Source organism: Mus musculus, chromosome 6 (assembly GCF_000001635.26).
Source record: "Mus musculus strain C57BL/6J chromosome 6, GRCm38.p6 C57BL/6J".
Classification (NCBI taxonomy): domain Eukaryota; kingdom Metazoa; phylum Chordata; class Mammalia; order Rodentia; family Muridae; genus Mus; species Mus musculus.
Window position 1 is genome coordinate 54652792 of NC_000072.6, and position 6748 is coordinate 54659539.

General features: G+C 44.7%; 1 long non-coding RNA gene across 1 annotated transcript in view; it reads left to right on the forward strand.

Annotated features, from left to right (window-relative positions):
• Nucleotides 1-4424: 4424 nt before the first annotated feature.
• The window catches only part of Gm34249, a 5343-nt gene continuing 3019 nt past the window's right edge, over nt 4425-6748 (forward strand). Inside the window, exon 1 of the long non-coding RNA XR_377701.3 lies at nt 4425-6748. This exon is cut by the window's right edge and continues 1520 nt beyond it. This is a non-coding gene — a long non-coding RNA (predicted gene, 34249).

Here is a 6748-nt window from a genome sequence, read left to right on the forward strand (position 1 = left end):
GCTGCTCACAGTGGGAAGATACAGAGCCAGCCCAGATGCCCATCGATAGACCGTCAGAGGGAGAAAATGTGCTGAGCGGTGAAGAATGCAATTATGACATTTATAAGATGAATGTGGAGCTCACAGTGTTAGCTAAAATAAACCAGACTAAAGGGGTCATGAGAAAGAAGGGAGAGGGAAAACAAGAGAAGTAGAATATGTGTGTCAGGGAAATGGAGGTGGGAAGAGTCAGCAGGATGGGGGAGGGGCTACATGGCGGACAGTTGTGTTGGGGGAGAGATGAATAAGAAAACGTATAATGCCAGGCACATAGTGCAAGCCTTTAATCCCAGAACTCGGGAGGCAATGGCAAGTAGATCCAGATAACTTTGAGACTAGCCTGGTCTACAAATTGAACTTCAGGGCAGCTAGGACTATAGAGAGAGACCCTATCTCAAAAAGCCAAAAGGAAGAAAAGAGAAAACATATAATGATCTATATGCATGACACTGCCACAATGAAACCCATTGTTTATATGCTACCAAAAAGTTAAACTAATTGAATGAATGGTCTGTGTTCTAGGAAGTCCAACAGAAAATGCTGGACATTCAAATACCCTGAGAAGGCTACATCACCACTGATCCATAGAAGTAAGTCATCAGGGGCCTGGATTCAGTGAAAACACACACACACACACACACACACACACACACACACACACACACACACACACACACACACACAAAGAAACACAGAGCTTAGTGACAGAAAGCAGCAGCAGGTAGTCATTTCCAAAATTCTGGGTAGAAAAGAAAAAGAGAAAGAAGGAAAAGAAAGGAAGGAAAAGAAAGGAAGGAAGGAAGGAAGGAAGGAAGGAAGGAAGGAAGGAAGGAAGGAAGGGGAAGGAAAGGAAAGGAAAGGAAAGGAAAGGAAAGGAAAGGAAAGGAAAGGAAAGGAAAGGAAAGGAAAGGAAAGGAAAGGAAAGGAAAGGAGCCATGTATGATCTCAGGCTGGTGAAAAAGCAGGATATCTAGCTTGAGCCAGCATGCAGGGGGCTTGGAATACACCACTGAAGAAGCCATTGGATAGAACGAGTCATTTGGTCAGCAGCACAGGAACTTGTGTGTAAGAAATCAGGAACTAAAACTTCTGCCCATTTCCAAGACAAAGGTGTCTTGAATCAGGTCAGGTTCTGATCCAAATGAAGAGAGAACACTGGACAGCTGCAAGCACCCGTGTTCCAGCTACTGCCGCCCAAACTGAACAGTTAGAGCAGAAAAATACTATTGCTGTTTTTACCCTTGTTCTAGATTTTGAGACAAGGTCTACCTGTGCAATCCAAGCTGGCTCTACAGAGAATCCCCCAATCCCACACCAAAGCTGTAAAACAGGACCAAGGCTTCAAGAAACCTGCTGCCCATGGAGATCCAGAAGTCCCACCCATCCACTGGCCCTGGAGCCAGTTGCAAAAACAGGCACCCTGCTTATCTCTCACCCTGTTGCCTTTAGGTCACAAGAACAGGCCATCTGACCCACCCTGCAAGCTGTTGTGGCCTTATGAAGCTGGCTAGGCACTCCCCATCCTTACTCTGCACCACAGTAGCTAAGTCCCAAAGCCTGCACCACGATCCCCGTCTCCTCCCATACTGAGCTGCAGAGTAAGGCACACAGACCTTTCAGGATGTTCTAGTGGTTTTGAGGTTGAACTGAATCTATGCTTCCATTTTCCTTGGCTGATTCCTTTCTTATAGGCTCACATACCACATCCTTGTAGCTCATCTTCCCAATTGATTTCTGACGTGTACTCTGGACATTTAGAAAACAAAACAAACACTCCTCTGCTTCACTGTTCAGGAGCCATAAATGGGTTCTGTGAGTGCAAAACCTATGTCTTAGTGAGCTTAATTTGGGGACCCCAAAGCCACTCTGAACCAGTTTCTGGATTTGTTGTCTGGCCCACAAGAGAGTTAAGACAAATTGGACTGGGAGGGAGCAGAAAAATAAGTTTATCAGGGAGGAGAGCTGCTCCACAGGGCTTAAGGCAGGAATTGGATATAGACTCTGGTCATCTTTATGGAAATTGGTCACTTTGAGTGCAGTGTGGGAAGGCAGGAAGGGGTCTCCATTCCCTTGGCACACTCTTCGGGTCCAACCAGGGACCTAAACATGTACTGCAGTTGGGCAAGAAGTCATGGTCACCTTCATCCACTCACCCAGCTCGTCTTACTTCCTCTATAAGTTATAGATGAAGTTACCTTTCTCTCCTGGCCTTGGACTAAGTGACTAGTTTATAATCATCAGGGCCCTCCTCCCTACAGAGAGCGAATGCCCATCTCAAAGGGATATTTAGAGTTTAGTGACTACGTCTGTAAATATTTACTTGCAAGCAGGTGGGATCTTTTTTACTCAAAGGTAAATATAATTAGAAGCCAAAATGAGATATTGAAAGTTTGACTATGTTTATAAAACTAGTCCCTATCTCTCCGAGTCTGGGGAGAGACAAATTGGAACCAGTATTCCTAAGAAGCAGAGAAGGTGACTTTGATTTGGTTTTACACGCTTTTGTTTACTTTGTATGTTTCTTTGCTTTTGTTTGAAAACCATGATGTTTTCTTTTAACTGGAAGACTGGGGTATAGCTCGGGGAGTGCATAAGACCCCCTAGTCCCTCCCCAAGATGCAAAAAGAAAAGAGTATAAGAGCTACTCCTCTAAAATTAATATTCAAAAGCGTGGATGATGTCATGTCAACTGTCCCTCATAATCACGCTGGCTTTACAGTATCACGTCTTAAATGTCCTCCGTAGCCTGTGTTGGCAGCTTGGTCACTGGCCTCGTGTTATGTGAGGTGGGGCTTGGATGAAGGAAGTTAGATCACTATTCCTCCCTGATCCCCCTTCCCAGTCACCAGGAAATAAACAATGTTGCTTCCTGCCACTGTGTTCCACAGATCATGTGACCAAAGATCGGACCCTCTTGAAACCATGAGCTAGAACTAAATCTAAAACTATGGTAAATCTCAGGTAAGTCAGGGTGCCTGAAAGCTGACACTGGAAAAGTTACCGAGTTCCTAACAACCACTTCATTTCCTCACCAAGTGTCTTTCCTGTGTTGCTATTCCCTTACCCACAGGGAGATATTAGTCATCCAAATAGCCTGTCTTATGTAACTCGGGAATGTTGTAACTTCTTTTGAGTCTCAGGGGAAAAACTGAACTCACAGTGAAACAGCGTTTCCCAGTCCATCTGAACAAACACGAAGTCTGGAGAAGCCATTTGGAGCCCATCCTGGAGCAGGGAGCCTGCAAGAAACCCCATCCCGGGGTTTGCACCTGAGCTCTGTGGTCTGTCCACACAACAGAAAGCTTGGTTTCTTTGTGATGCCAACTCTTCCCCTGCCCAAGTAAAATCACTGGGCAGGGAAGCTGGTGGCCCAGCAGATAAAGGCAGAGGAAAATACGGCTTAAACCCTGGGATGCCATTTTATCATGAACAGAATAATGTTGTATCACGTACAGTAATATGCACAAGCCTTAAAACTATCTCAAATGCAGAGGACGTTTATATGGAAGGCATCAGCTTACATGAAGTAGCTAGAGCAGACAAGTTCAAAAGGATAGAAGGGAAACCAGAGTTAAGCAGGGACTAGGGTGGGGGTGGGGGGGGAGGAACAGGGAATTGATTTTGTAATGTTGCAGAGCTTCTGTTTGGAATGATAAGAATGTTCTAGAACTAGACTTTAGCAGTGCTCCTGTGGGATCATCAGTGTGCGTGACTCCCTGAGCTGTTTGTCTACAATGGCCAACATGCCAATGTGTGCGTGCTTTACCATCATTTATAAAAGTACTAATGTAATTCAGTAGTTTTAGACACACACACACACACACACACATTCTAAAGCCCCCAGCCGAGGCCCAAGGGTATCACCAAACCCTCTACACACCACACTTTCTTTTTCTCATTTATTCATACATACCTACCTGTTAAATTTTATTTAAAAATTTAGTGATTTAAAATCACTAAAAATATCTCCCCGAGTGCAAGCCCACTGTAAGTCTCACGTGTACCCTTGAGCCCCCATGCTTCTCTCTGCACTGGTGGAGCTCAGACCACACACCTGTCTCCCTGTCCTGGCACACCTCCCCTGGAATGTAGATTTTCTCCAACACAGCTAGCTTGTTATCTCCACCTGTGAAACACTGCGGGATTCACCTTGAGCCAGAAACCTGACTGGCCATAGATAACAATGCACAGCCTGGCACAGAACTGCCCTTGGCATTGTGGTTCTATGTGACTTCACTACCTTGTAGTTTACCTCTGTCACATCCACGTGTGTGGTCACTCCTTTTTTTTTTTTTTTTTTTTTGGTTTTTCCAGACAGGATTTCTCTGTATAGCTCTGGTTGTCCTGGAACTCATTTTGTAGACCAGGCTGGCCTCGAAATCAGAAATCTGCCTGCCTCTGCCTCCCAAGTGCTGGGATTAAAGGCGTGCGCCACCACGCCTGGCTGTGTGGTCATTCTCTTAACAAAGTGCACCAAGGGCTTGACGTGGCTGTTGGCTACTTTTAGTTTAGAGCACTTTCACATTCATAAAAGAGCTGCAGAATCCATGTGTGGCATGCACCCTGCTTCCCTAATCCCACACTTAAATTGTATGCTGTAAACTTGCTTATTGTAAATGTGTGGCTTGGTGGTTTTTAATGACACTCCCAAGGTCACGCACCCTCCCTGCACTGTAATTTCAGGCTGTCCTTTTAAACCTTAAGTCCACCCCCATGCCCATAATGTACCTGCGGTGGCCAGCGCAGCGGGAAAAGTCTGTAAACTCAGGCCTCTGAGCACTTGCTCTATGATCTCCCAGTGCTCCTGGTTCACCCCCGCCCCCAACACCCCCAACGCCCCCAACGGTGATGGGCCACATCCCTTCAAACTAGGGAGCAAAATAAGGCCTGGCTAAGTTGCCTTCTGTCTGGTGTTTTGTCACAACAACAAAAACAGTAACTGATCCACAGTCCTCACTCATCTTCCCTCTCTAGCCACAGAGACTTGGTAATCTGTTTTCTACCTCCATGATGTTGGCTCTCTGAGGCCTTTGATGTATATGCTGCTGTGCGGGCGACATGTGGTGTTTAATGACTAATTTTTTTTTCAGTTAGCAAGTTTTTGAAGTTCATTTATATTGTAATTTATATCTATTTTATTCTTTTTTTTTACTGCTGTGGGTTATGTCATTGTATGGACACCACTCTTGTTTATCCTTTCCCAACTAATGAGTCTTTGGACTGTTTCCAAGTTTTGGTTATTAATGATACTGCTATCTGTGTGCCGCTTTTGTGTGAATGGATGTTTTTATTTCTGTCATGTATACTAAACACAGAATTGCTTGGTTGTGTACGGTAAGTTCGTATTTAACATTTCAGAAATCACCCCACTCCAGATGTTCCTGCACCACTGCCGCACAGTCCATGGTCCAAAATGGTTCTGCTTTCCCCCGCACTGCTATCAACATTTGTTATTGTGTACCTTTTGTTTTCTTTCTAATTACAACCACTCTAGTGAGGATGGAGTGGAACCCCCTTGTGATTTTGACTTGTATTTCTCCAGTGACTAAGGGAGAAAGCTTGGTTTCTTTGTGATTTTTTTCATCACATGTCTTTTCACATGCTTGCATTAGCCGAACATCCTTTCACCTGTGTCCACTTCAGGAAAACACTCCTTCACATGTTTGCCCCAACAAAATGGCCAACATGCCAATATATTCGTGCTTTACCATAATTTATAAAAGTAATAATATAAATCAGTAGTTTTAGACACACATATTCTAAAGCCCCCAGCCAAGGCCCAAGACTTGTGGTATCACCACATCCTCTACTCACAACACCTGCCCTGTTCTTGTGACCTAAAGGCAGCAGGGTGAGAGATAAGCAGGGTGCCTGTTTTTGCACCTGGCTCCAGGGCGAGTGGATGGCCGTGGTCCAGTGGTAGAGCCCTTACCTAGCATGTGTGAGACCCTGGGTTTGATTACCAGAATAAATAGCTAAATAAGTAAATAAATTTGGTGACTCTAATGTCGTTTCTAAACATTCTGTTTCTTTTCAGACTCTCACCTCCTTTTTCATAATAGTAGCAATGGTATTGGTTAACTTCCTGTTAGTCTAACAAAATATCTAAAAGCGATAAAGATAAATGGGATTTTAGCTCCCAAGAGGTTCCAGTGCATGAGTAATTGACCTTCCATAGCACAGTGAGGTAAAACTGTACACCAGTGCATACACTAGCAAGATTTTGCTGAAAGGACCCAGATGTAGCTGTCTCTTGTGAGACTGTGCTGGGGCCTAGCAAACACAGAAGTGGATGCTCACAGTCAGCTATTGAATGGACCACAGGGCCCCCAATGGAGGAACTAGAGAAAGCACTCAAGGAACTAAAGGGAACTGCAACCCTATAAGTGGAACAACAATATGAACTAAGCAGTACCCCGGAGCTCTTGTCTCTAGCTGCATATGTATCAAAAGATGGCCTAATAGGCCATCACTTGAAAGAGAGATCCATTGGACTTGCAAACTTTATATGCCCCAGTACAGGGGAATGCCAGGGCCAAAAAGGGGGAGTGGGTGGGTAGGGGAGTGGGGGGGGTGGGTATGGGGGACTTTTGGTATAGCATTGGAAATGTAAATGAGCTAAATACCTAATAAAAAATGGAAAAAAAAAGAAACATAAATAAGGGGACAGGGATCCCATGATCTCTTTCAAAGGCATAGTTCCCAAGAC